Consider the following 23,471-nt stretch of genomic DNA (forward strand, 5'->3'; position numbering starts at 1 on the left):
TATTAAATGAAATATTTGGCAATAACAAGGAACTTGCTACAACATGGATGAATCTCAAAAAGATGCTAGGTGAAAGAAGCCAGACACAAAAGACCAAGTATTTTGTGATTTAATTTCTTAGAAATTTTAAGAAAAGGCAAATCCAAAGAGATAGAAAGTAGATTTAATAGGGTGGGAATGAGGGTTGGGATGAGAAGAATAGTTAAATGTAAATGAGCATAAGGGACAGTATTTGGGTGATTAAAATGTGCTAACACTGGATTCTGATATTTGCACAACTTGGTAAATTTATTTTTAAAAATTCAATTGTACACTTAAAATTATTATGTTTTATTAGTATATAAATTATGTCTCAATAAAGATGTAATAAATTTAGCTAAATTTCACTCATTTATTTTTGGGTATCCCTATTTACAATGGATACTCACTCAGGGAGAATAAGTAACTTGCTTGCAGTTAAAGCTTTTTATTTTATTTTATTAAAAAAAAATTTTTTTTTTCAACGTTGATTTATTTTTCGGACAGAGAGAGACAGAGCATGAACAGGGGAGGGGCAGAGAGAGAGGGAGACACAGAATCGGAAACAGGCTCCAGGCTCTGAGCCATCAGCCCAGAGCCTGACGCGGGGGCTCGAACTCACGGACCACGAGATCGTGACCTGGCTGAAGTCCAACGCTTAACCGACTGCGCCACCCAGGTGCCCCAAAGCTTTTTATTTTTTTACACATTCGAATTTATACCTCTAAATGTAGTTTCTGTCTGCCTGTCCTCCCCTGACTCAATATTGAAAGACATCTATCTGAATCTCATCTTACTCTCTGTGCCAGTGAATCTACTTTAATTAATCTACTTTCATCTACTCTAATTCCTTTACTATCCTTACTGTATGTGGCTGTTCATTTGGTTATTTTTCTGCTGGGGAAACTATACCTAAAAGGAAAAAGTGAAAGCCTAGACTTTTGATTCATTCACCTATTTACTCAGTCTTTCATTTAGACAGTAAGCAAATATTTATTGAGCACCTACTATGTGTCTGACACTATTCTAGGCATTAGGGATACAGCAGTAAACAAAATAAACCTTAATAGTTTTGAAAGACAGACTCAAGTCAAGGGCCTAGATTTGTTGGTTGGTTGTTTTTGTTTTTATTTATTTTTCCAAAATGCAAAGGCACATGAAAAATTCATAGCAAAGGACTATAAACAATAAACATTTTCCTCACCCATTCAGGTTAGATAAAAATCCTAAAAGCTCATGCGATGAATCAAAGATGTTCGACTTACCCTCTATGAAATCTTCCTCAGAAGAAGTCCAAGAAAACCTGAAATTGTTAGAGAAGAACCTTTGTTACTGGAATCTGCTGGGACTTAATTAGTTCATGCTTCCCCTTATCCAAATGAAATAGCATAATAAGATTGAAATTACATTAAGTCATTGAAAAATACAAAAATTATATTTTTACCTCTTGATTATGTGGGTTTAATATGTTATATCCACTATGCAGGTCTCCCAAAGTTGAAATTCTGAGACTCATCTCATACTGATATTAGTCCCTGTCCTGCCTCAACTAGAAACCCAATGAGTTCATTTGTTTCTATTCAAGATGGCACCAGTTTCCACTCCTGTTAAAAGCATTCAATATGCCAGGAGGCCAGGACCCCAAACATCCCAATCACCACAAAGGTATTAGTATCCACCTTTTGAAGAATGAAAAGAAACTTAACCATATGGCTTATCTTTTCCTTTCAGACAAGACTACATCTCAGTGATTAGAGTCACAACAATAAACCACCAAAAGCAAATGGCCTTTTTTTTTCTGATTCTTACTATCACTACTATGAAGCCTTCCCCATCTCCTCCTGGAATGTTACAGGACTGGCAAAAAGAAATGCAAAGATCTTCATCCAGTCTGCTTCTCTGGTTCTATCAGGAACTGTATACAAGCAACAAAGATTTATAAAACAAATTATCCCAAGAATTTTTTTCATCCAACTTATAGCAGAGTAATCAGATTCAAAGGGAGCCTGTAGCACAAGGATCTGGGTAACTTGGAAAAGCCTCAGAATTATCTGGTTTAAAATAAAAGAAATATTCACCCTTATCCTGACTTTCCACTCTGAGATATATATTTCCTGCTAATATTCTAAAATTTCTATATATCCACAACCAAACTGATCACTTTTTTTTCTTTTAATTTTTTTTTTTAACGTTTATTTATTTTTGAGACAGAGAGAGACAGAGCATGAACAGGGGAGGGTCGGAGAGAGAGGGAAACACAGAATCTGAAACAGACTCCAGGCTCTGAGCTGTCAGCACAGAGCCCGACGCAGGGCTCGAACTCACGGACCATGAGATCATGACCTGAGCCGAAGTCTGACGCTTAACCGACTGAGCCACCCAGGCGCCCCTAAACTGATCACTTTCTAAAACTTTATATATTCAAAGCTTATGCTACCTGGATAACTATTTAAATACTTACTAGTTTTGACAATGGTCTTAACAAGGGGAAACGGTGTTTCCCCTTGGGACTGTGGCATGCAGCTAAAGCAGCGCTTAGAGGGAAATTCGTTCCATATCCTAATTGTGGTGTTGGTTATTACACAGATCTATACATGTGTTAAAATTATAAAATAAAGACCAAACAAATGGTCAATTTTACTGTGTATCAAGTTAAAGAAATAAAATAAATAAAAATAAAGCCAATATATGCTGTTTACCCAGAAAAGGAAAGAAGGAAGGAAGGTAGGAAGGAAGGAAGGAAGGAAGGAAGGAAATAAAAAAGAAAGAAAAGAAAAAGAAGAAGAAAAAAAAAGAATCAAGGGGCTTCAATGTCTTACTTCTTGGAACTTTAGGGCTGAGGTATCTAAATATCAGGAGAGTCAGACCAGATCATACCCAGAGAAGAGAGCTTATATATCAAAAGAGTTGTATGCCTTTTTTCTAATTTATACAGCAGAAGCCAGGGGAATATTTATGAAAGTGAATTCTAAAATGCTAGACTAAGGAGGAAAAAAGGAACATAGCTCCTTTGGGTCAAAATTATTAACATGACTACAATTACCAGAGATTCTGGGTTCTTTGTGCTAGTTCCAGTATGTGGGGTTGGTTATTACAATTAGGTCAGAAAGTAGCAAATACGTAAGACACCTTGGTAAGACACTTATCTGATTGAAGATAAGAGATGAATTCTATGAAAGTTCAGAGATCTACTAATTCACTGATTTTTCTGGGAGTCTAGAGATCTGTGATATATAAAGGTATCCCCTCCAAGTTAAAGACAATTTGCTTCACCTTGTATCCAGTTCCATAGAGAAAGAGGCATACACATATGGTGGGCTTTTAGTATGAGAGAAGCAAAATAATGTTACGTTGGTGTTGTTCCTTCTTACTTATTGAATAAACCATAAGGCTGTATATTTAAGGAAGCCCCAAAGCAAAAGAATATTCTTCAGCCAGTTCAGTTTAAAGAATAAGCCACGCTTGCTACTTAGATCTTGTGATCCAGGAAATCTAATGTGCACAAAGTGTCTGCAACAAACCATTGAGCCTCTGAAACTCCCTAATAAGAGAATCATAGTATAGCCCCATAACTGAGAGCAAAGCCCTACGTCTTTGACAAATAACTACTTTCGTTGAGAAACAGCTCTTGATTTTTGCTGTTAGGTCCTAACAGAGACTGAATATCTGGCCATAGGAAATGGACTCTTTGTTAGACCCGAGCTGCCTTCCAAATTAAGCGCTATTTGATTGACCTGTTCTCAAATTTGGATGTACAAAGCAGCTCTCCATCCTCAACTTGAAGTTGCATATACAAGATCAGACTTGAGCAAGTTCTAAAGGCACAAGGAAGTTTCATGAGAAAATGGCTCCAACTCTCATGGCACTTAATCCTGCTCAAATGCCACCACTCCTATACCCACTCATATAGCCTCATGGGATTTCCTGTAGGCAGGGAAGAAAAGATTCAAGACTGATTCACTAATCATTGCGCATGTAATATACTGGCACCAGCCATAAATAAGTTGATCCCAGAGCTCTTCTCACTGTTGGCCATGAGGGACAAGTAGGAAGATAAATCTTCAAACTAAGAACTTGGATAAGTCAATCGAATTGCACAATTGACCTAGAAATAAAGATTCTTATAGTGAAGATTTATACATAGAACCTAAAGGTTTGGCTTGATGAGAAGTTAAAAGGAACAATATTGGATTATAAGAAGGTTTAGGGTAGAGGTGCACTCATGGGGGTCTTAAAATAGGTTGATGGTATGAGAATGCTTGTGCCTCACGTTAAAGCTCATCAGTGGGCTCTCTCTGCAGAGAAGACCCTCTAGAATCAGGTGGGCAAGAAGACCAGGACTGCACATGTCAGCTGTCTTCTTTCCCCAGCATCACCAGGATTACTCAGTAGGTTCAGGAACACAGTGGCCATAGTGACAGAGGCGGAGGTTATTCATGAGTTCAACCTCACAAGGCAGATCTGGCTACTGCCACTATTGAATGCTTAAGCAGCAGCAGAGACTTCTGCATTCGGTTCAATACGTGAGCCATGTAGATGGCATGACCAGCCTCCTATTGACTGATTATACTGAACCCTTTTCATTATGGACTTGGTAGCAATTTTTCTCAATAAAATGGATATTTGTTCTACTATGTTTCTATTAGCAATATATTCTGTGGACTTCCTGAAGGCTTAATTCACCAACAGTAATCCACATAACATTGCTTCTGGTCAGGATGTTATAGGTAATTTCCCACAGGACTCACTGGTCTTACCATAACCCAGGAGCAGCTGGCTTTTTATAGCAAAGCAATAGTCTATTGAAGACTAAGTTACAGAGCCAGCTGGAGGATATCTTATGAGGTAGGGGTACTGGTCTAGAGAAAATGGTATATGTTCCAAATCAATAACCAATATATGGCGTTGTTTCACCCAAGGGCAGATTACAGGGGCTCAGAAACTATAGGGAAGAAGAGTCTTCCTCCTGTTTACTGAAAGTGTAGTAAGGAACTTACAAATGTAGTCTCATAACTAGTTGCAAACATGGGGACTGTGGTCAATATTTGTATTTCCTTGCTTGAGCGGCAGGTGTGTATGTTCATACACATTCCCCCTCTCTGTCATCTATTATTTTACATAGGGTATGTTGGTGGTGGTTACCTTTAAGTTTAGTCAATGAATAAGATGTATGTAGCTGATGAAAAACTTATTAAATGTCTTCTTCCTCTTATTTAAGTGTCCATGCAGTAAACTCTTTCTAGAATTAAGTTCCAAGAATAACTCTCCATTTCCAGATGAATTTACAAACTCCCCTTTACTGGCTGATGAGAATGTATGATCTAGCATGTTTCCCTTTTGAACTGGTTGTCAGGAAGCTCAGGGCTTCCTATAAGCTCCATTGTAATGATTCTCTCACCTCAGGTTTCCAGGCCATTGCTTTCTTCCTTTCTTCTAAATGGTTTCTGCTTTAACTTTTCCTACCCTGTTTTATGTACATTTTAATAGTGCATGCCACTTTGATTCCTTTTTACATGTACCTAAGTAAATATATAAGTAAATAAATAAACCCTGCCTTTAACAAAGCAGTTCATGACTTCCCTTAACAGCAGCTCGGGCACACAATGGCTTACTCATTCAACCAGCATTTATTGAGTGTTCACCATGTGTAGACATGACAGTCCTATACTCTCCATCACTAGGCATGGTCCTCATGTCTTTGGCCATCCCTATTATTTCATGTCAGATGTCCCATTGTCAACTCTATGAGTAAAACTTTGGGGTAATGTGTAGCTCCTCTTATTTGAACTGTCTTTCAGAGTCTGTTTCCGATTGTTCCTCGTTCCTACCTTCTAGTGTATGGCTTTTACCAGTGGGTATCTTTAAATCTAAATCTACAATTTCTGAACATTCTGATAACTTCTCTACCTACCATATCTTAGAGTAACTGCAACTTTTTAGAAGCTTTTAGAAGATACCTGAAAACCAGAACTGCCCCATCCTGAAAGTTAGGGACTTTCTTCATTTTGAAATGAATGAAGATGCGAAGTCAGTGGAATTGGTTAAGGGCAATGCTGTAACCTGGACACAAAACTTGTAATCTCTGAAGGGATGTTCTCTACAGGAAATGGTGAACTAGCACATTAGTTTATAAGTCAACCTCTCAAGAATTTGGTTAGTAAAAATAAATGTATTTGGCTGGACACAATCCACTGCTGTTCTCTCTTTTTCTATACTTTTGGAATGAAATTTGTCTAATATAGGCACAATTCCTTATAGGTGGTTAGCTTATCTTCCTCTTTTTGTTTTTCCTAAATTGATACTTCCTCCTTGCTGCCTTCTCTTGTTCTTCCAAAGCACATATATTATTGTTTAATCCACTCAACATTTTCATAAGTACCTACCATGTGCCAGACAATCTGTTTAAGGATAAACAGATAAATATAGTACAGTTTCTGGACTCCATAAGTACATAGTTGTGGGGAGGCCAATGTTTAGGCAATAATTACAGCCTTGTGATAACTGACAGGGCAGAGGCACCACAAAAGTTTAGAGATGTTCCTTTACCTGATCCACAAGCTGAGAGGCGCTTTGGGGACAGTGACCCTTTCATAATGCAGCAAAAGGTCATCCATCTATCATGTTGGGTGAATTACTAGGCTTTTTCACAACTGAAAGAACCATCTAAGCCACTGCATGAGCAGACACAGTTTTGGAAAGTCACACGAATTTCACTACAAATTCACATATTATATGTAGTTGTGATCTGGTAAAACTAGTAAATATGCTAAAAAATAGTACCTCATGGTAGAATTTTAAGGAAGAAAATGTTTCTCAAGCAGGGCATATAGATCATATAAAGTACCACAGAGCTCCCTTAGGAGTCCTGAATGCCCAGTGTGGAACTCTAGAAATCTCCATCAGCCAGTGAGATGATGTCAATAAAGGATGATAATTGGTCCCTAAAGGATTGCCTTGGGAAGTGTACAGAACAAATACTCAACAGGGGCAATAAGCGAGCAAGGGAGGATATAATTATTTATACAGATCAAAAGATGGGGATACTTTGGACATGTAAGATGGGTTCAGATAATTAAATAGTGTTACATATGGATATTCTGAGAGGGTAACATTTCTGTACGCCTCAAGAGACTTGTAAGAAATCTATTTATATTCCCTGCTTGATACTGTTCTCCTGTATCAGTGACTAGCAGCCCGTATGAATTCTGAACCAAAACATTTCTTTCAGAAACTAGTGCAGGCTTGTCCCTCAACAGCACATATGACTGAGGGTAGACTCACTTCGACAGGCAGATGGACGGCCCCTTTAGAGGAAGACATCCAGTGTGTCAGCAAAGTATTGTCTTGGGTTGGTATAGTGTACAGCCTTTATCAATGTAGCAATCTAACTTAGTCCTTCCTTTAACGAAACAAAAACCATTGCTTTCTTCTCTAGGTAGTCATTGCTTAGTATTCACCCTATCCAAGTTCGCCATCTAGAGGTCATATAGTTTGCAAGTGCATAAGGTCAGAAGACTGCATGTGAGAATTCACACGTGCCTCCTATTTAGGGAATTTCTCCTTCTCCTTCTTCTAAGGAAGTTTATACTTCTGTTGAGTGATACCACAATTCATGGCGGTTTGCTGTATAGCTACCATCTTGCTAGATATTTACTGGTCTCTTCTTTTACATTTCTCGATCACATAGGGGTTTATATTGTAAAAGTAACAGTGAAGAAGAGCTGTTAAATATATGTTTTAGTACAATATTTCTTCAGTTAAAAAAAAAGTTTTCAATCTCCCTTTTGGTCAACCTAAAAGTAACACATTCTTCATTATTGCTTAAATTACTAAGCACTAACAATCCTAATCATCCCTACCATTTACTGATCACTTAGCATGGTACCACTGGCCAGGAAACTTGAGACATCTAAGGTTATGAGTTTAAGCAGCTTAGCCCAAGACACGGAGCTAATCAGTAAGTTGGTGAATTGGTTTTGGAGATCTGTCTCACTGCCTGTGTTCTTGCCAAACCTGCCATATTGCCTCCAGGTATTTTGTTTTTCTGTTTTTCAAACCTAGAATGTTTACCTCTGGCTTTTTCAACCACCTCCCTCCTTCTATAGCGGAGTTTATATGTGCCCTGTCTCCCTGCTACTTTAGTGAGCAGGAAAGACTAACCTTTCTCCTCCACATGCTGCATGATAATCAAGAAGACAACCAGAAACTGCACAGAAATTTCCTGCATCACCAAGTTTAGTTCAACTGCATTTCAGAAGTTGAGGTGAAGCCATGACCTACTCCCCCTCGTCCTGGAGCTTAGGTTGGCAAGTGTCTCTTGATCATGCCTGATCTACCATGTGGACCCTAAATAAAGTCACGTTCAATCAACAATGCATAAGACCTGGCCCTCTCTACAAAAGGATCCTCAAGTTGGAGTTTCTGGAGTTTTTCTTCAGAGGTTGCTTTTTTTTTTTTTTTAAGTGTATTTATTTATTTTTTTAGTAGTCTCTACACCCACTGTGGGACTCGAACCCACAACTCCAAGATCAAAAGCCATGTGCTCCTCTAACTGAGCCAGCCAGGTGTCCTGAGATGTTGCTTTAATTTTTTATTTTGTTAATGTTTATTTATTTGTGAGAGAGAGAGTGAGGGAGTGGGGGGGGGGTAGCAGAGAGAGAGGGAGAGAAAGAAAATCCCAAGCAGGCTCCCTGCTATCACCCCAGGAACTGCAAGACTATGAACTGAGCTGGAGTCGATGCTCAACCGATTGAGACACCCAGGTGCCCCAAGAGGTAACTTTTTAAGAAGACCATCAAACTTTATTTTTGGAGGTAATTCTTTTATTTTCAGTTGAATTTGCGTTTCTACTCTTTTCCCTGTCCCAACAATGTGAGGTTCACATCAAGTAAAGTGGAGGCATGCCTACTTCTGGAATTCAGTGATTTCTGCACAAGTCATCAAGATTTCTGGCTTGCGTGAGGAACTGTAGCTCCCTGGGGACACAGAGACGTTAAGTTCTAACGATTGGAACCCTTATATTAAGAGATTCTTAGGTTTAATGTAGCTGTAAGGAACAAAATACACCCAAACTAGCTTTAGCATAAAGGGAGATTTATTGGATGGACACAAGGATCTCTCCTGGACATACGACAGGAAATGCAGATAGTCCTCATGAGGGATTAGAGTCAGAAACCGAAAGCTGTTGGAAGCAAAAGTAATCTCTCTCTCTCTCTCCCCCCCCCTTTAAGAGTCTGTTTTATTTATTCCACCAAGACTTACTGATAGCCTACTATGTATCAGGTACCATGCTAGATGGTAAGAGTACAGAGGCAAACAGAACATACAAGGTCTGCCTTATTCTTCTCTGTAGACCATCCTTATCTGATCCATTTATCATGGCTTTACATGACCTCCTGATTCAAATCCTCAGCAGAAACTAATTCAGTCTCAGCATCCTTAGTTCAAAGACAAAGTCTTAGCACAACATATGGCTTGTTACCTCTGGCATCAGCTATCTACTCCTGGTCCATTCAGGCACAGCAACAATGACGCTGATGGCTGGGGGAAGGGGACCTGTTGTGACCTGTTGTGTGGGACAATCTCAGCAATCAGGGAAGAATAGAGCAAATGGTATGAAAATGGGATGTTGGTAAAGAGGATAAGACCAATGAAGGAAATGATGATCATCTCTATTGTAAAGATTTTCCAAGACAAAAGGATGATGAAGCTTTCTATAAACTTGAGGAAAGAAAAGGAAAGAGCCTCAGGAAAGCTGAGAACTTGCCTTGGGGTAGGGAAGGGTTCCAACTATATGACATATCTGGGGATACCAGTTTGAATCTGAGTGAAGCAGAGGTTACTCAAAAGCCCTCTAACCCTGCTTCCTTAGAGGAACCTGGGTAACATTCCTTGGGAGAGGAGAGAGGAACTCTAGATCTTAAAAACAAAACCTTCCTGTAGTAGCGATTTAAAAATTCAAAGTATATAAGGTTGCTAGAAACACTGTGAATCCTGGAGGCAATCAATCTCCAATTGTGAGAGCAGCAGATGGAGAACAGCGACACTGCAACAGTAGTTTGAAAAGACTGGAAAGCATACAGGAAAAAAAGGAAAGTAGAGAGGCTAAACATTGAGATATGCAATCACAAAATTTTGTGACTGTAGCCTAAGTATTTTAGTCACTTGGACTAATACAGTCTTGAGAAACAAGAGTTCAAATCATCAGTGTAAAAGTAAACTTCCCTCACAAATCTGCACTTCCAACCTACATGTCTCAAGTACCTCATTGTTACACTCTGACAAGATATTTCAGGTTAATTCCTTTCCTTCAAGAGAATCTTGACCCACTAGATCGCCTTTTTGTTTTATTGATGGTTTTCTAAAGCAACCTAGTGAATGGGAAAAGATATCTGCAAATAATATATTTGATAAGGAGTTAATATTCAAAATATATAAAGAACTTATACAACTGAACACCAAAACAAACAAACAATGAACAATTTGATTAGAAAATGGGCAGAGATCCTAAATAGACATTTTCCAAAGAAGACATCCAGATGGCCAACAGACACATGAAAAGATACTCCACATCACTAATCATCAGGGAAATGCAAATCAAAACCACAATGAGATATCACCTCCTACCAGTCAGAATAGATAGTATTAAAAAGACAAGAAATAACAAGTATTGATGAGGATGTGGAGTAAAGGGAACCCTCATGCACTGTTGGTGGGATTGTAAATTGGTGCAGTGTGGAGGTTTTTCAAAAAAATTAATAATAGAAACTCCATGCAATCCAATAATTCACTACTGGATATTTACCCAAAGAAAATGAAACTACTAATTCATAAAGATATATGCACCCCCATGTTTACTGGCAGCAATTTTTACAATAGTCAAGATACAGAAGCAATCCAAGTGTCCAACAATAGATGAATGGATAAAGAAGTTGTGGTATGGAGCATATGATGGAATATCACTGAGCTATAAAAAAAAAAAAAGGGATCTTGCCATGTGCAACAACATAGATGAACCTAGAAGGTATTAGGCTAAGTGAAATAAGTCAGATAAAAAAAGAAAAATACCCTATGATTTCACTTATATGTGGAATCTAAAACATAACAAAACAAAATAAATGAAAAAACAAACAAAAAAACAAACTCTTAAATACAGAGAAAAAAACTGGTGGTGGCCAGAGGGGCAGTAGGGTGGGGGGTTGGGTGAAATAGATAAAAGGGATGAAGAAGTACAAACTTCTAGTTACAAAATAAATAAGTCATGGAGATGAAAATTACAGAGTAGGGAATATAATCAGTAATGTTGTAATAACTTTGTATGGTGACAGATGGTGACTACACTTACTGTGGTGATCATTGAGTAATGTATAGAATTGTAGAATCACTATATTGTACACCTGAAACTAATACAGTGTTTTATGTTAATCATACTTTAATTTTAAAGCAAGAGAGAATCTTTGAGAGGGTAAGGTATTTCATTTGTTTGCAACTTTTGAAGCGAGTATTTAATTCTGATCAAATTCATTAGCATAATATATGTTGATTTGTAGTTCAAGTCACCATTTTAAGGAAGTAAAACTCATGTGTGGTAGAAGTTCCCAAATGAGCATAATGTCTAAACTTTCAATGAAATTTAGTGTGTGGTAAAACACTGCAGATGGAAAGAACTATAGTTACTGTGATACTAATTCAGCAAGCTATGGGCATTGCCTTAGGTTGTTTGGACTTAATCAGTGATTATTTTGTATATGAGTCCTTCTCACTTTCCATGAGGTAAAGTTTTTGGAAATTTTATTTGTTATAAGGCTAAGTGGTCTACAAAGTCTTAGTTCTCATAACCCTTTTGACTTTTTCTTCTGAAAAAGATCTGAAATCTGGAACTGTTCCCACAGGGATTCACTCTATTTGCCTTTTTAAATTCCTCAGTGGTTCCCCTTCTTCTCATTAATTAATTAATTTGATTCAACAAGTATTTATTGAGTCCCTCTGTTGCACCAGGATAATCATCAATCATTACTCTCACAGAATGTTTTTGGGAAAGGCAATCCACCATGGGCTGTGGGCATGCATCTCTGCAAGCTCTTGCTGACCGTGTCAAGAATGTCAACCCAATTTCCCTTGCTTGGCCTATTTACAAGGTTTGTATTTGCAGCAACCTTGAGAAATGAGGTCATAGAACAATTTTGTTATAAAAGCAGTGGCTTCCTCAAGATCAATGTTCCTTGACTGCAACACAAACCCACCTGCATCCACCCTGACTGCTCAGTATCACTCCTTTGGGACTTAGAGGACATAAGAAACAGATGTCTACATGATGCTCATGCTTGCTGTGCTCCTGAATAATAAAGTCCCCTGTCTTTGACCCAAGAGGATCATCTCATGTCTTTTGCCAGCATCCATGAAACAGGAGCAGGCCAACTTACTAACTTTATTTTTATTATTTAAATGTTTATTTCGTTTTGAGAGACAGAGACAGAGCATCAGCAGGGGAGAGGCAGAGAGAGGGAGACACAGAATCTGAAGCAGGCTCCAGGCTCTAAGCTGTCAGCACAGAGCACAACGCGAGGCTCGAACTCGAGAACTGTGAGATCATGACATGAGCACAAGTTGGATGTTCAACTGACTGAGCCACCCAGTCGTTCCCAACTTAGTAACTTTAAAGAAAGTAAAATAAAATCCCAGTCCCTGAAATTTAAATCTTAATTTCCAAGTATTAAATTACCCCTAAAAAAAGGCCCTTACCGAGTGAAATTTTACGTAATCCTCTAAAAATCTGCCTCAACTGAAATAGGAAAAATGTCAACTATATTTGATGTAAATTTGATTTTTTAGATCCTATATTCTCCTAGATTTGTAGCCTGCATATTATAAATTCCATTTTCTTCTCAATTCTTAAAAATTAAGGTTTGTGGGGTGCCTGGGTGGCTCAATAGGTTAAGCATTGACTCTTGGTTTGGGCTCAGGTCATGATCTCAGTTTGTGAGTTCAAGCCCTGCATCGAGCTCTGTGCTGACAGTGCAGAGTCTGTTTACGATTCTCTCTCCCCCTTTCTCTGTCCTTCCCCCATTCATTTTCTCTGTCCCTCTCTCAAAATAAATAAATAAACTTTAAAAAAATGAAGGTACTTTTCTTCCAGCAATGCAAATTAACCATAATTTCTAGGTTTTCTGCTATGTGTCAGGTTCTGCAGGGGATCTAAAGATGAATAAGACATAGTCCCAGCATTTTTAGGCCTCAGGGTTTAATAGAGATGACAAACACAAATCTGTATCTCAAACACAAGACTGAGGGGGATCAGATATAGTTGAATTCCAAGCAAAGAATGGGTGAAGAGTGGGGAAGGGGAGATTTAGTTAAGTAATTGCTTGTTAAGAAGGACAAATATAAGCTAAACACTGAAGGATGGGTAGGACTCCCACAACTGGAGAAAATGGAGAGGCAGGGACTGGGGAACAAGGAAAGTGGTACAAAGAGACGCATTTCAGACAGATGGGGTGGGATGGAGACACAGCAAGAGCAAATGTAGATCATGATTAGAATTAGCAGGAAATCCAGGGTGTGTGGAACACTGAGTGATGATGAGTTCAGACCAGTTCTGTTTGAAGTGCCCATGGAATCTTGTAGATAAACGAAGCTCTCTACAAAAGGTGGGAAATGTGAGTCGGATTCAGGAGAGAGATTAGGGCTGGAGACGAATTTGGGGATCATCCACGTCGGGGGCAATAATAGAAGCCACTGTATTAGATTAAAGGAGGCAAAGGTAAAATATGAAGAAGACCGGACTTCTACAAAATGCCTCTACTCAAGAGCCAAACAGTAAAATTATGGCCTCCAATGAAACAGCCAGAACTGTGAGAACCAAGAACAGCAGAGATATGATACTGAGCAACAAGTTCCACAGGAAACCCCAGAGTAACTGCTGGGAAGAGGCAACTAGATTAGGTGATTATAAAGTTCTGGTTGATCTTGTAAATAGACATCATAATCAGAAGAGGGCAGATCAGAAGTAGATGCATGAGTGTTAATCAAGGAAGTGAAAGGGATAAATATAGACTACTATTTTGAGAAGCACTGCTGTTAAGGGAAGGAGAAAGATGGATTGCAGTCTCAGGGGAAATGAATATTTCATAAAAATCATTAGATTTGAACACGTGTGTAGGCTAAGGAGCTATTAGAAGGCAAAGGAAAAATAAAGAAAGCAAAGAAAAAAAATGAAAGAGAAAGAATATGAATGAGAAAAATCACAAAAGAGGTTTGAGAAGTCAGAAGGAGTAGGCTTAATCCAAGGTAGACTACCATTTCTCTGAGGCATAAGGGAAGGAGAAAAAAATGGCTAATGACCGACAGAAAATCTGAGAGTTCACCATAGATAACCCAGGATCCTAAGTCAAACAGATGGTAATCTGGGAGGTAGGGTGGCAGCAGTGAGTTCAGCTTGAAAAGGGGGGATCCTGGATTGAAACAGGGGCTGTAGAGAATTGGAAAGACAATTAAGTAAGGATAAATAAAAGATTCAGTGGGGCCCAGCTACAGTTCATCAATAATGGATGCCATCAGTCAGCTGAGGGGCTACCCCACCTCAACTCTAGACAGCTGAGTCAATCCACATCTGGAAAGTGTATACAGCAGAGGGCAAAGGAACATATCAAAAGTCTAAAGTGCCTGTGAACCAAGGGTCCGGACTCAGAGAGGCTAGAGGACCTAGAAGTGGGCTCATAGCCTGGGCAAACTGAGAATCTGGGATGTTGGAGATGCTGAGACGAATGAACAAAAAAGAGGAGGTAGGGGATTATATTTACACAAGTGTTTTTCAGGTTTGGGACCTGGGGTTTTGAGTGGATCAAGTGAGGACAGATTCTCAGTTGAAGCCGCAGCCAGTCTGATGACTGACATGGTTGTTTAATCAAGTTCAGGCAGTCAGAGAAGTCTTGGGGTATTTTACTACACTTCAAATTGGTGGTGTTTTATTGTTGTATACCAACTACCCAAATACTCTTGTGCATTGTTATTTTTACTATTATGTAGATTTTCCCTTATCCATTTTATTTATTGTTAAAAGAAATACATAATGTAAATAGGTATTAAGTACTTCAAATAAGTTGTTCTTAAGTCCTATTTTCAGTTTTATCTAATTTCCAATTTGGGGAATGAACCTAAACTAGTTTACTTGTAGCCCTGTGGTAGACTGCTTTCCAATCTTTTCTCAATCGTAACTATGAATTAATTTTAGTGGTTTTGTTAATGTCTATCTTCCCCACTATAATATATGCTCCAATAGGACAGGGTATGCATCTGTTCTGTTCTTCTCTATAGCCGGGAATGTTTAGCACATAGGATAATTCCTAGCATATATGATGTACTCAAAAAGTATTTGTTTTCATGAATTGTTTATAAAAGGAGATATCTACTGAATCTGGACATCCTCTCTCAGTTGCTTAATCCTACACTTTGCTTACCATATATTTGATAAATTGGAAGTATTTCTTTTTATTTCAGGAATATCTGTAATATTCAAAGAAAATAGGATTCCTTTTGTTGTCTCTATAAGCTATTAAATTCTCTGCCTATGCTCTTTAACAAGAAACAATATGTTTATTCTTAATTCATCCTCTAATTGTTTTCCTTTCAGACTGATTGTAAAATGTTGAGACTACTTAGTGTTACTTTTTGCATTATAAGGACATCATCAGATGTTCTGAAAATTCTGTGACAATGTTTATGTCATAGTCTCTGGCTCAGAAAATGAGTCAGTTAATGAGTTGTCAGTCCCAACAATGTTTGTGTCATTTACATGATGATCTTAACTGCCTTTCTGCAATTTTAAGGGTCTGTTCATGCTTTCTAGTGCCTCACTGCCGCCCTCTTCTGGTTACATATAACAGCACAGGCATAAAAGATCCCACTTCTTAAACTAGATGTGTATCTTTACTTAATGAAAACAAATGTGGCTCTACAGAACAAAAAAGAGCCAAATAAATTACAAGACTTAGAAATGACCTAATAAAATGGAAAACTTTTATGAAACATTAAAATAGTGATGCATATTATTTATCTACCAATAACCTTTTTTGAACCCCATTTCAGAAAAAAAAATACATTACTCTTTTTGAATTTTATCATAGAAAAACATCACGAGTCCATTGTCTCAAAATCTATGATGCTCCAATATAACAGCAATAAAAATTTCACTTGTACTACCTATGTAGAAAGAGTTTGCTAACAGAATTAATAGTGTACATAGTATTGCAGGCCATGGGCAAACTGGGAGAAAAAAATCTATTCAACTATTAAGGGTATTTTAGCATGGCTAAATATATGAAATAAACACTGATAATCCAAAGAGCATTCATTACCTACTTATGAAGTGCTGAATGAGTCCTTCACTTGCAAATAATGCAGTGGTTCTGAACATATATATGACCTGAAGCCTTTGTTTACACTGTTCTCTTGACTCCTATTCACACTACACATCCTATATTGGATGAATTCTGCCATCTTCTCCTTGCAAATATGGTCTCTGCTCTCACAATCTCTTCTGTTATTGTCTTTCCCAGGTCCCCTCCATCTCTAGTTGGGACCATTAGCCTCCAAACTGGTTTTCCTGCCACCTGTCTCTTTCCATATCCCCATAACTCTATACTTCACACATTGCCAGGTAGCCTCTTAAAAGCAGAATTAACCTTGTTACTCCCCTCCTTAAAAATGTCTGCTGGGGGCCATCTGGGTGGCTCAGTCGGTTGAGCATCTGACTCTTGCTTTCAGCTGGGGTCATGATCCCAGGGTCCTGGGATTGAATCCCACATCAGGCTCTGTTCTGAGTATGGAGCCTGCTTGAGATTTTCTCTCTCTGTGTTCCTTCCCTGCTTATGCTCTTTCTCTCTCTAAAACAAAACAAAAAAAAAATTAAAAAAAAATGTCTGCTGTCTTGCTGTTGCCTATAGGATGAAGTCGTCCAAGCACCTGAACTTGGAATCCAGTGTGTGGTACTCAGCATACCTGCAATGCAGCACAGCTTCTGTCACTGTGCACTTGCCCTTAGTACCCTGTAATAGTGTCCCCCGGCACTCGGTTTTCTCCTCTGTGGCAGAGCTTGGCACAAGGCTCTATCATATATCAGTTAGTTAACTGTCTCCCAAGAGACTGACTCCTGAGAGTGGGCAGAGCCTCACTCATTCTCTTTCAAATCTCCAGTGCACAGCTGGTACCAGCCGTGTGACTAGCACACAATAGAAGCTCAGTGCGGATTTGTGAAATAGAAGCTCAGTGTGGGTTTGTGAATGGATGAATGATAGAATGCTGCTCTTTCCATTTTTATCTAATGAGATTCTCAGTTTCCAAGTTTTAAATTATAGTGGCATTTCTCTAAAGCCTTTTTTTACTCTTTTCTGGCAGAATTCATAGCTATACGAGTTTTTGTTCACATTACACTTAGCTATATGTACTCCTGTCTCTTGTGCTATGTCATTAGTGCCTAAAGGCAACTTGGGAGAATGAAAAGGGCATGAGCTTTGGAAGCAGACAACCCTGAACTGTATCCCAGCCCTGCTATCCACTCTCCGTGTCACCTTAGACACGTTTCTGAAATGAATGTTTTTTCCCCTCATCTGTAAATGGGTCTAACACCACTTCTCCATAAGACGAATACAAACACTAAAAAAGAAAGTGAAAACCCATGACACATACTACACTTTCACTGAATTTTAGTATTTGTTCCCTTTCCCTGAGGGTGAAGATTATATCTAATTTATATCTAGGTTCCCAGTGTATTATAAACTATAGAGACTCAGTAATATTTGCTGAGGAAATAAATGAATTCCAGAGTTGTAGTTGGTCAAAAATAATATAAGAATCACAATCTTGAATCATATGTTTCTCATTTTTATGATTATAATATCTAAAGCATATTCTAGTCACATAGTTTGAGGCACAAATATTTTCTAGTCTTTCAGTTATACTTCCATTTGTTCATTTTCCTTTATGTAGTCATTGTGAAATATGTTTATGAAGTGTTTAAATAAAAAGACCTAATGTTTATTTTTAACAAGATAAGTATAATGTTAAGGAGGAAAAAACAGAATATACCAGTGTTCACAGTGTGACAGCTACTATGTTTTTAAAAAGATGAAGATGAATGATGTTTTTTTCCAGAAATAGAAAAAAAAAATCCATCCTAAAATTCATTTATAATCTCAAAAAACCCAAATAGCCAAAGCAATCTTGAAAAAGAAGAACAAAGTTGGAGGTCTTGTACTTTCTGATTCTAAAACTTGCTACAAAGCTACTCTAATCAAAACAGTGTGATACTGGCATAAAGACAGACATATAAACCAATGAAATAGAATAGAGAGCCCAGAAATAACCCTTCACATCAAGTGATTTTTGATAAGGGTGCCATGACCATTCGATGGGGAAAGGACAATCTTTTCAATAAATGGTGTGGGGAAAACTGGACGTCCATGTGCAAAAGAATAAAGTTGGACTTTTACCTTATACCAAAGCCAAAAACTAACTGAAAAGTGTAAAGCCTAAAATAAAATAAAATAAAGCCTAAAACTATAAAAGTCTTAGAAGATAACAGGAGAAAATCTTTATGATACTGAATTTTGCAGTGATTTCTTGGGTATGATATCAAAAGCACAGATAACAAACAAAAAAAAACCCCAAATAAATCGGACTACATAAAATTTAAAAACTTCTGCTCATCAAAGCTCATATTAAACAGAGTGCAAAAGGAACCCCTGGAATGGGAAAAATATTTGCAAATCGTACAGCTGATAAGGAATTAATATCCAGAATATGTAAAGCACTCCTACAACTCAAGGGTAAAAATACAAATGACCTAATTTAAAAAAATAGCAAAGGACTTGAATTGACACTTCTCCAAAGAAGATATACAAATGGTCAATAAGCACATGAAAAGATGCTCAACATCACTAATAATTAGGGAATGCAAACAAAAATCACAATGAGATACCACTTCACACCCATTAAGATGGCTACTAAGAAAAAAAAAAAGGAAAAAAGAATAGAGTACTGGCCAGGATGTGGATAAATTATAATCTTAGCACACTGTTAGTGGGAATATAAAATGGTACAGCTGTTATGGAAGAAATTATGGTGTTTCCTCAGAAATTAAAAATAGAATTATCATATGATGCAGCAATTCCACTTCTGAATACATATCCAAAATAATGGTAAGCATGGACTTGAGTTATTTGTATACCATGTTCAAAACAGCACTATTTACAGTAGCCAAAAGGTAGAAGCAACTTATGTGCCCATCAACAGACAGATAAACAAATGTGGTATACACATACATTTCCTTAAAAAAGGAAATTTTGACAAATGCTATAACACAGGTAAATTTTGAGGACATTATATAACATGAAATAAGTGTCACAAAAAGACAAAATTGCAGGATTCTACTTACTGCCTGAGGTGCCTCGAGTAGTCAAATGCATACAGACAGAAAGTAGAATGGTGGTTGCCAAGGGGCTGGGTGGGGTGGGGGGAGTGGAGTGGGGTATGAGAAGCTATTGTTTGATGGTGAATACAGAGTTTCAGTTTTGCAAGATGAAAAGCATTCTGTGGATAGATGGGAGTGATGGTAGCACAAGAATGTGAATGTAAATTAATACCACTATACTCTACACTTAAAATGATTATGATGGCACATTTTATGTGTATTTTACCACAATTATCAAGAATGACTACAAAAATAGCAGGAAATACACCAAAATATTTAGCATCTTTGGTTCTCAGTAATATTCTTTGACTATTTTCCCCTTCTTTTTATGATTTCTACAATGACTATGTATAGTTCTATAATTCTACAATGTCTATATTTCTACAATGACTATGTATAGTTCTATAATTAGGAGAAAATAATTAATTCAAAACTTCATGTGAAAACTTACCCAAAATTGGTGTTCATAGATTTTGATCCAGTTCTAATTTAGAACTTTTTAGGTTAAAAAAATATTAAACACAGAGGACTTTATTATAATAAGAGAATGGATAGAAAAAGGAATAATTTATACTTATTTCCTGCATTATGTCATAGGCATTGTTGCATGATTTCTACTTGAAACATCCCAGGTAAGAGAACAGAGGAAACTCACCGTTCTGAGTCCCAAATGAGAGTGGAGAAGTTACAATTGGTCATCACCATCCATCACGTTAGAAACACATGGAGGGGCACCTGGGTGGCTCAGTCGGTTAAGTGTCTGAGTTCAGCTTAGGTCATGATCTCATGGTTCATGAGTTCGAGCCTCGCGACGCGCTCTCAGCTCTCAACGCAGAGCCTGCTTCAGATCCTCTGTTCCCTTCTCTCTCTCTGCCCTTTCTCCACTTGCACTCCCTGTTTCTCTCTCAAAGATAAATAAACCTTAACAATAAATGAATAGGGGCACCTGGGTGGCTCAGTTGGTTGAGCAACCGACCTCGGTTCAAGTCATGATCTCAAAGTTCATGAATTCAAGCCCCACATCAGCCTGGCTGCTGTCAGCCCAGAGCCTGCTTCGATCCTCTATCCCTTCTCCCACTAGCACCCTCTCAAAAATAAATAAACATTAAAAAATAAAAAGTAAAATAAAATAAATAAACATTAAAAAAAGAAACACATAAAGGAAAAATGTCAATCACAGAAGACCAGATCCTGTCCAAAGTGGTTAACAGGGGACAAACATCTCTCTCCATCCTCTTAAACAGAGGTAGGGGTTTCAAATCTCTCTTTAGACTTTTTAGAAACTTTACTATCAGAGGTCTAAATTATCAGGGTTGGTACTCTCTGACAGTTTCATTATGAGAAAATAAAGAGACTTTGCTGAAAAAACCTTTCTGAATGATCTCTTGTCTCAGTGACTTTAAAAGAAGTCTATTTATTACTTTTGGGGATTGCCAGGGGAGGAAGTCCTCCTGGTTATTTATGTAAATATTTTGCCGAAAGAATTTGCAATAATTGTTACTATTTTTTCATACACTAGAAATAGCAATACATGACATTTCATACTGCTTTACATTTTCTTTCTTTTTTTAACGTTTATTTATTTTTGAGAGACAGAGACAGAGCATGAGTGGGGTAGGGAGGGGCAAAGAGAGAGGGAGACACAGAATCTGAAGCAGGTTCCAGGCTCTGAGCTGTCAGCACAGAGCCCGATGCAGGGTTTGAACTCACGAACTGTGAGATCATGACCTGAGCCAAAGTCAGATACTTAACCAACTGAGCCACCCAGGTGCCCCCATAGTGCTTTACATTTTCAACCACCTTGAAAAATCTTTCAGGGGGCAGCTTATGCCCTTAAGTCCCTGAACCACTGGCTCTAAATGAGCAGCCTCCTGGCCACTTTTAGACCTTGCTTTTGCCTTCCTTGTTTAATCTGCATATGCCTTCCCCAATCTTGGAATCTTACATCATGACCCAGTGCCCGTCATTGTTAATGTCAACAGCCTGCTCCTAGGGCATTTTAGCTCCCACATCATTGTTACTCCAATGACCCCCATTCTTGGAGATTTCAATAATTATTTAGCAATCAGGGACTCTTGGTTTCTTGAATCCTTTCTTCCAAAGATCTTGCCCTTCACCCAACCTCGGGCATTCACTTTTAAGGCAACTCTTTAATACTTTCAAATTGTATCTTACTTTCTATCCACTACCATCCATCTTGTCCCCTTTTATTCTCCCAAATCCAATAATCCCAAAATCTCACTGGGACCTAGAATCCATTGATCCTACCACCCTCTTGAGGCCCTTTCTCCTCCCTCTACCCAATTTAATTTCCATGGTCAATCATGATCATCACCACATGCATACACCTTTGACTCCCTTGTTTTTAACATGTGCATGTCAAAATCACAACTCTAGTTAAACCCAAACTTTACACAGCTGAATGATGCTGGGGGAAAAATATCCCTGCCCCCTGATTCCACTTTAAATTTCTGCCTCTGAAACTCAGTGATGCCATTAATGCTGCCAGGCAATCCCATTGTGATTCTCAGGTCCATCCACCTTTCACTCTGTCAGGGGCCGATTTCACACTTTGTCTCCTTTCCTCCTCTACCCTCATTCTCAGCAATCAGAAGAGGACTTTCACCTCTAACAGTGGCTGCAACCCATATTCTGCCCTCCCATTTGCTTTCAGAGATGAGTCACCCATTCTCTTATCTGGAAGCAATTACTCCATTCAAACAATAATTGCACCCTTCTCCTTACTCAAACTCAGTGCTGAATTTTTTTCTTCTCTGAGTTTTTGCTCTCCATTGGTTCATTCCTATCCATTTACAAACATGCCATTATTTCTCCCATCTTAGAAGAAAAATCTCTTGACTTCACTTTCATCAATAGCTATTGCCCTTTGCAGCACAATTCCTTGAAAGAATTGCTCCTACTTAAGCTTTCAATCTGTCTCTTCTCATTTTCTCTTAAATGCACTTCAATCAGACTTCTGCTCCATCACACCACTGAAACTGCCATTGTCAAAGTCACTGGTGAACTCCACCTCGCTACATCCAAAGACCAATTCTCATTCCTCTTCTTTTTAACCTACTAAAATATGTGATAGATAGCATGTGACACACACCTTCCCTTCTCCATTGCCTTCCAGGATACCACATGCTCTTGGTTTTCCTCCTACCTCACTGATCTCTCCTTCTCAGCCTTTTTGGCTGGTTCATCCTCCTCTCCTAGACCCCTTAATGTTGAAATGTGCAAAGCCTCAGTCTCTGGCCTTCTTCCTTTCTCCATCTAAATCCACTCATTGGCTTGGGGTGCCTGGGTGGCTTAGGAGGTTAAACGTCTGACTCTTAGTTTTGGCTCAGGTCATGATCTCACAGCTGTGAGAGTGTGGAACCTGCTTAAGATTCTCTCTCTCCCTCTCTCTGGGTCCCATCTCTTCTTGCATGTTCTCTCTCTCTCAACAATCAATCAATCCACTCCTTGGTGATCTCATTCAGTTCATAGTTTTAAATATCATGTATTGGCTGACAATCACCAACTTTGTATCTCCAGTCCAAACTTCTGCCTTGAAATTTTCCGATGGATATTTTCAACTGTTCATTGGGTATCTGACTTGTATATCCAGTCAGCATCATATTCTCAACATGTCCACTTTGAACTCCAAATCTGCCTCAGCTAATGACTCAGCTAATGACCTGTCCAGGAAAGCGAAATGAAAGGCCAGCTCTTAGATGAGCTGTGCATTCAGAAGAGGCTGAATGGGAGCAGATAGGGGTATTTGAAGGGAAAACTTGCCCAGAGGGAACCCCCTGGTTCCCTCGTGTCACTTAGACTTTCACTTTGTGCATATGCAGTTGTGGTCTAAAAAGTTTTCCCTTGACAACTGTGATTTGGGGAATAACTGTGTTGAGATACTGTGAGACTTCTAAGATCTATGTTGCATAATAAGTAGTGCTTTTCTTTTCTTTCACTATAACTTACTTTTTCATACACGGTGGTT

General features: G+C 38.4%; 1 protein-coding gene across 2 annotated transcripts in view; it reads right to left on the bottom strand.

Moving 5' to 3' along the window:
* ALPK1 (alpha kinase 1) overlaps positions 1–23,471 on the bottom strand; it is a 130,089-nt gene that overhangs the window by 95,754 nt on the left and 10,864 nt on the right. For both annotated transcript variants that reach the window (XM_047856423.1, XM_047856424.1), the window contains one exon: positions 1,284–1,321. The gene's annotated coding sequence lies outside the window, so the exon portion shown is untranslated. The remainder of the gene's footprint in view (positions 1–1,283; positions 1,322–23,471) is intronic.

Source organism: Prionailurus viverrinus, chromosome B1 (genome assembly GCF_022837055.1).
Source record: "Prionailurus viverrinus isolate Anna chromosome B1, UM_Priviv_1.0, whole genome shotgun sequence".
In the NCBI taxonomy this organism is placed as follows: Eukaryota; Metazoa; Chordata; class Mammalia; order Carnivora; family Felidae; genus Prionailurus; species Prionailurus viverrinus.